Raw genomic sequence first — 5,728 nt, 5'->3', positions numbered from 1 at the left:
CTCTCTGGGCGCACAGCACCAGCTCCTGCTTCCCAGCGTTTCCATCTGGAGAGTGGCAGTGCTTGGTGAGCTGGGAGGGGACACAGCTCTCTGAGGAGTGCGAAGATGGGGACACAGGCATTGGGGTCAGCAGCACCCACTCATCCACCCTGCATCACAGGGGTTTTTCCTGTGCATTTTTTGAGGAAGGGTTATTGATTCTCAGTTTTGGGGAGTGGTGCTGGCAGAGGCACATGCTGGTTCACAGGTCACACCTTGGTGTCACAGACTGGACACCAAGATGAGCCCTGGGCATGGCTGCACTGGGACGCTGGTCATAGAATCAGAGAAGCCCAGAATGGTTTGGGCTGGAAGGAATGCTAAAGCCCATCCAGTGCCACCTCCTGCCATGGGCACGGACACCTCCTCTATCCCAGGCTGCTCCAAGCCCTGTCCAGCCTGGCCTTGGACACTTCCAGGGATCCAGGGGCAGCCACAGCTTCTGTGGGCAACCTGTGCCAGGACCTCCCCACCCCCACAGGGAGAATTTCTTCCGGATATCCGATATAAATCTGTCCTCTTCTAATTTCTTCCGGATATCCGATATAAATCTCTCCTCCTCCTAATCCTCCTGTAAAACCATTCCCCCTTGTCCTGTCATTACCTGCCCATGTAAAAAGTTGCTCTTCGTGGTTTTCCTAAGCCCCTGCTCCTGAGCAATCCTGTGGGCACCATGAAGGTAGCTCAGAGCACGGCACAGGGAAAAGCCAAGTTTCTGTGGGACATCTGCCTCAGCCCTGGCGTGACGCCCCTCATCCTGCCACCCCCACCGCCCCCGCCCGTCCCCCCCCGCCTGTCACCAGCGCGTGGGGCAGCGCCTGACGCCAGCACCCTGCCCGGCCCCCGGCCTGCGCAGAGGCAGCAAAGATATCTCCCACCCACAGCTGAGGGGCTGCAAATTGCGTTGCGAGTGGGGGATTTTGCAGCCTTAATTGTGTTATTTTAACACAGCGTGTGTAGGTGTGAGCAGAGTGCACATGTACCGTTTCCTAGGCTTTGAACAAAGCAGGCTCAAACAGAAGCAAAGTCCGTGTCAGATTGTGTTGGCCCCTGTGGGGTTGGAGGTGTGGACCCTCCAGCCAAGCCCTGCATCCCTCTCACCGCTCCATGAATGGAATGTCAGCTCCAGGAGCGAGCTCGGAGCTCTGGCCTCCCCAGGCGTTCACTGAGATTTGCGACCAATGAGAATTTGGTGACCTTGGTATCCTGCTCTGCAACTCAGACTGCAGGGTCACAGCCTGACACCCTGACCAGTGCAGCCTGGGCTCCTCCAGCTCCATCTCCATCACCTCTTCCTGTTCCCTGCCTTGTCCATCGTCATCTTCCTGCTCCTGGACCTGGACCCTACTGCACTGGGCAAAGTAGAAACAACAAAATCCAGCCCACGCTGCAAAGATTGTACAACTCTTGCAAGAAAAAAGCTGGGCTTGCAGGCAAAAATGTCCTAACCTGAGATCTCTTAGGCTTTGTCCTTCCAAATCCAGTGATGAAAGCTCTGCTGCATTTAAATTGGCAAAGTGACAGGAAGTAAGTAGTCAAAAATAATCCCTAGCTGGATTAGGTTTTTCCTTGAAGGAAGAGAGGCTGATACAAGGCGAGTTTGGTCATTAGTGATGCAGGGAGACGCTCCAGCCCTACCTAGTCTTGACTTCGTTTTCCTGCTCCTGGGGGCTGCAAGGGGATAAGGACTCCAGAGCCTTTGGCACATGTGTTCATCCTTCCCCACTCCTACGAGGGAATTATTTATATCTGCACACACTTTGGAAGTGCTGGCTGCAATCCACTGGCTCCAGCAGGACTCCAGTGGTGAGGCTGGTGTGTCCCTGTGTGATGTGCTGCCAGGGGGTGAAAGTGATGCCATGCGTGCCACCAGCCGCAGTGCCCATGGCACGAGCTGGCTGTCTTGGTGCAAGCTGGTGCAATTCCCTACCAGCTCTGCTCTCCCTGCTGGATTTCCAACAGTTGAGTAGCAATAAAAATAGCAGGGGAGGAACAGAAATCCAATCTGATTAAGCCTCCTTATTCTGAGAGATGCCGAGGGAGCAGAGGTGGCCGTGTGTGGGCCAGCACCACGTAGCTTCCGGGGCCCAGGCGACCACTCTCGCAGCAGCTGCGTGCCCAGATCCGGGTTATTTTGCCCACACTCATGATGTTCCTCCAGGGTTTTTCCCCTCTGTACTGACACTTTCTCTCTGACTCGCTGGCAGGATGGTGCAGCCAGGTGGGGGTCAGTCTCTTCTCACAGGGAACACGGGACAGGACAAGGGGAAACAGCCTCGGTGTGCACCAGCCAGGGGAGGTTTAAATTGGGTATTAGGGAAAATTTCTTCACTGAAAGGGTTGTCAAGTGGTAGAGTCCCCACCCCTGGAGGGATTTAAAAGCCATGTAGATGTGGCATGTAGGGACATGGGTTAGTGGTAGCCTTGGCAGTGCTGGAGGAACACGCTGGTCTTAGAAAGCTTTTCCAACCTGAATGTTTCCACGGTTCTTTGATTCCCTGGGCAGACAAAACGAGTGGAGGAGATGGAAAGGGATGGCACAGGACAGCAAGCATTATGGCAGTGCCCCAGGGCTCCCACAGCTGTTCCATGGTCAGCAGCTCCCCACCTTCCCGATCCTGGGCTGTGTGAGGGAAGCCAAGAGAATCCCTTCCCCAAGGTCATACAAAGACCAGCCTGTACATGGAGAATGTCTGCATGGGATGGGTGGGAAGGATGGACGATTAACAAAGGGATCTGCGGGCAGTGGTAGCCCAGAAGCAATAAAAGAACAAATAGCAGAAGATTAAACCCACTCTGTAGTCAGGTCCAGCCGGACCACGCCGAGCCACAAGGAAAGGTTCACTGCTGCTCCAGCCTGCCACAATTTAATTGATTTGATTTAAATCCTTTGAAGAAGAAGTGGATAAGGAATAATGAGGCAAACAGGATTGTAATGCAAATGAAAGAGATGAAAGATGGCTTCAGGGAAATGCTCTTGAAGGTCAGCTCCCAATGCAGAGCTGCTCCTGGTCACTCACTCCAACATTAATGAGGCTGTGTTCCCCTGGATGCTTTGATGGATGGAGGGATGGATCAGGAGGTAAGCACTGGGATGTCTGGCCTTTAATCCCCTCGCTCCGGGCAGATCATCCTTCACAGATGAGGGGAGGGTTTTACCTGGCTGTCACAGGGACTCGGGTTCCTGCTGCCCGTGTCACGCTGGGTAAGCAGACTTCCTAATCGGGTTTTTCAAGATACTCCAATGCAGGCTCTAACTTCAGAATTAATTAACTTCACTATCAAAAGCTGAGTCATTTGTCACAATGGTTTTGTCATTAGCTCCTATAGTTAAGGAAAGTGTCACAAAACCAAATGTTTCACTTACACAAGCCAGGAGAGGAGAAGCTCAGGAGTGTTTCCGACATGCTGGGAATGGGCACATCAGTGAATCTGGGGAGGGGCTCAACCAGGCACCCCAAAACCCTGTCCTGGGCTGGGGGGATCTTCCTGGCATGGCTGGGGGCTGAGGGAAGCAGCAGAGGCTGGGGCTCAGGGAGTGGGGGCACCCCCCAGGGCTGCCCAGCCTGGAGAAGATGCCGGGGTGTGCCAGCAGTGCTGGGGCTGGTGGAGCCAGGCAGTTTTCCCATCCCCAGGCGAATTGAGGTGTTCCTGGTGACCATCAGCCATACTGGGTGGGAGAGATGAGGACATTTTGCTGAAAGCTTAGCTAACATCCCCAAAGACAGGAGGAGAAGCCCTTCCCAACACACTCACCCGGTTTCACAAGGGCACTTCCTAAAAAAGCAGAGTTCCTCGACAGAGAAAGGCAGAGACGTGCCTGCGATGTGCTCAGTCTCCTGAGACTGAGCAGGGACTGATGGTGCCCTCGGCCAGGAAACCCCCACAGCCCCTGGAACCCCTGCAGGCGCGGGGGGATCCCAGAGGGTCCCGACCCCCCGCCTGCTGCCCCTGCCCTCGCTGCCGGGCACTCACAGTCAGCCCGTGCCCACAGCCCTGCACTAGTTCTGGAGACTGGAGCCAGTGCTCATGGGGTGGCGGGGAGAGCCCCTGCAGCAGCTTTGAGTAACCCATTACTGAGCAGTTAACTGAAGACACAAAGAACGCGCACCCTCCCTCCCCTCCCCACCGTCCGTGTGTACCTTCCACTGCAGCTGCAGTCTCCTCTCTGGGACCTGCCTTTGAGCAGCTCCATTCACTCACAATCTCCAGCTGCACAGTTATGCAGCTTTCCGACCAAAATCCCAAAACTTCCCAGCATTTCCTGCTGTGCCAGGGCTCGGCGGGGCCCCTCCAGGTGACCCCAGCCCCCAGGACCCCCAACGTGGCCAGCCCCCAGCTCGTCCCTGGAGTCTTGTGGGCAAAGGAAGCCAAGCTCTCAGGGTTTCTTTAAAATTAAATATTTTATTTTTTCATACATGCAGCAAATTGAATCAAGAGTATACGCCCATCTAAAAGGAGGTCTTCAGGAGAACCGTTTGACAACACACAGCAGGTAGTCTAGGATGTAGAAAAGTCATCAAATACTTGCAGGTGAAATCAAATTCACAAACACAAACTGTTCAACAATAAACATTTTCTTTTTTTTTTTTTTCTTTTTTTTTTTTACTTTTTTTTTCCCTCCTTGTTTTAATTGCCACTTTGAATGTGATCAGAAATAAACAGCTCAGGTGACACTTCCATGCATGGAGCCAGAGGCATGTGGTCACACAGCCTCACCTGCTCCTGCCACAGCAGAGAAGCCACAGCACTTGGCAGTGTGAGCAGGCTGCACCCTCCAGGTGCAATCCCAGCCTTTGGGAACAGCGGGATCCTTGTGTCCTGTGCTAGAATCCCCTTGGTTCCTCCCTGGGGTTAGAGGTCTGGGATTCACAGCCATCAGAGCACATCAAGTGCCCTGTGCTCACTCATCTTCCATCTGTCTACATGGGTTGGCCACTGCACAAACTCATATTTGTTTATTAAATGGATTAAATCGATCGATAGCTCCTTTGGTGATGGGTCTCATCACGAGAAGGCTGCTCAGAGCCCCAGCCAGGGGACACAGGCACAGCAGCAGCAGCAGGTCCCAGCCATGGAGTCGCACTGGGAGCAGGGCAGGTTCTGGAGCTGCCACAGACCAGCAGCCAAGGGGGTCAACACAGCCCCAGGGGGAACTGTCTGATCCATCCCCTCCCAGAGGAAACCAGCTGAGAGCCTGAACCCACTTACCTGTAGCATTGGGATGTAATCCAGCCTGGGACAAAGTCAGGACGTGCCATCCTGTGTGGTGGGTGCCATCCTGTGCATGTCCTGCCCCCTCAGCCCCTCCTCTGCCCTCCCCCGGGGCAGCCCAGGGCTCTGGGTCCTCCTCTGCCACAGGGTACCCTGCTGCCAGTCCCAGTGAGTCCAGGTGGGACACCAGACCTGAACACCTCCTCCTCCCCCTTCCATCCCCAGCAGCTCCAGGCAAGCTCCAGGTACGGATCTCCTGGGCTTTCTCCACACATCTGTGGAGCACCTAGGGACCAGGGCTCTCCTGAGACTCTCAGCTCTGAGCATCCTCCCAAAGCTCTGCTTTCCTCATCCAACAGTGAAGATTGAATCATCAAATGACCGTAAACAGTGACTCAACCCCTGTCACTCTGCCCTTCCTTGGAGGAGTCCACACAGACCTGAGCATCTGTGCAGGGCCAGGCACATTCCATTG

Source organism: Corvus hawaiiensis, chromosome 16 (assembly GCF_020740725.1).
Source record: "Corvus hawaiiensis isolate bCorHaw1 chromosome 16, bCorHaw1.pri.cur, whole genome shotgun sequence".
Lineage (NCBI taxonomy): Eukaryota > Metazoa > Chordata > Aves > Passeriformes > Corvidae > Corvus > Corvus hawaiiensis.
Note: the sequence above shows the minus strand (reverse complement) of the source record.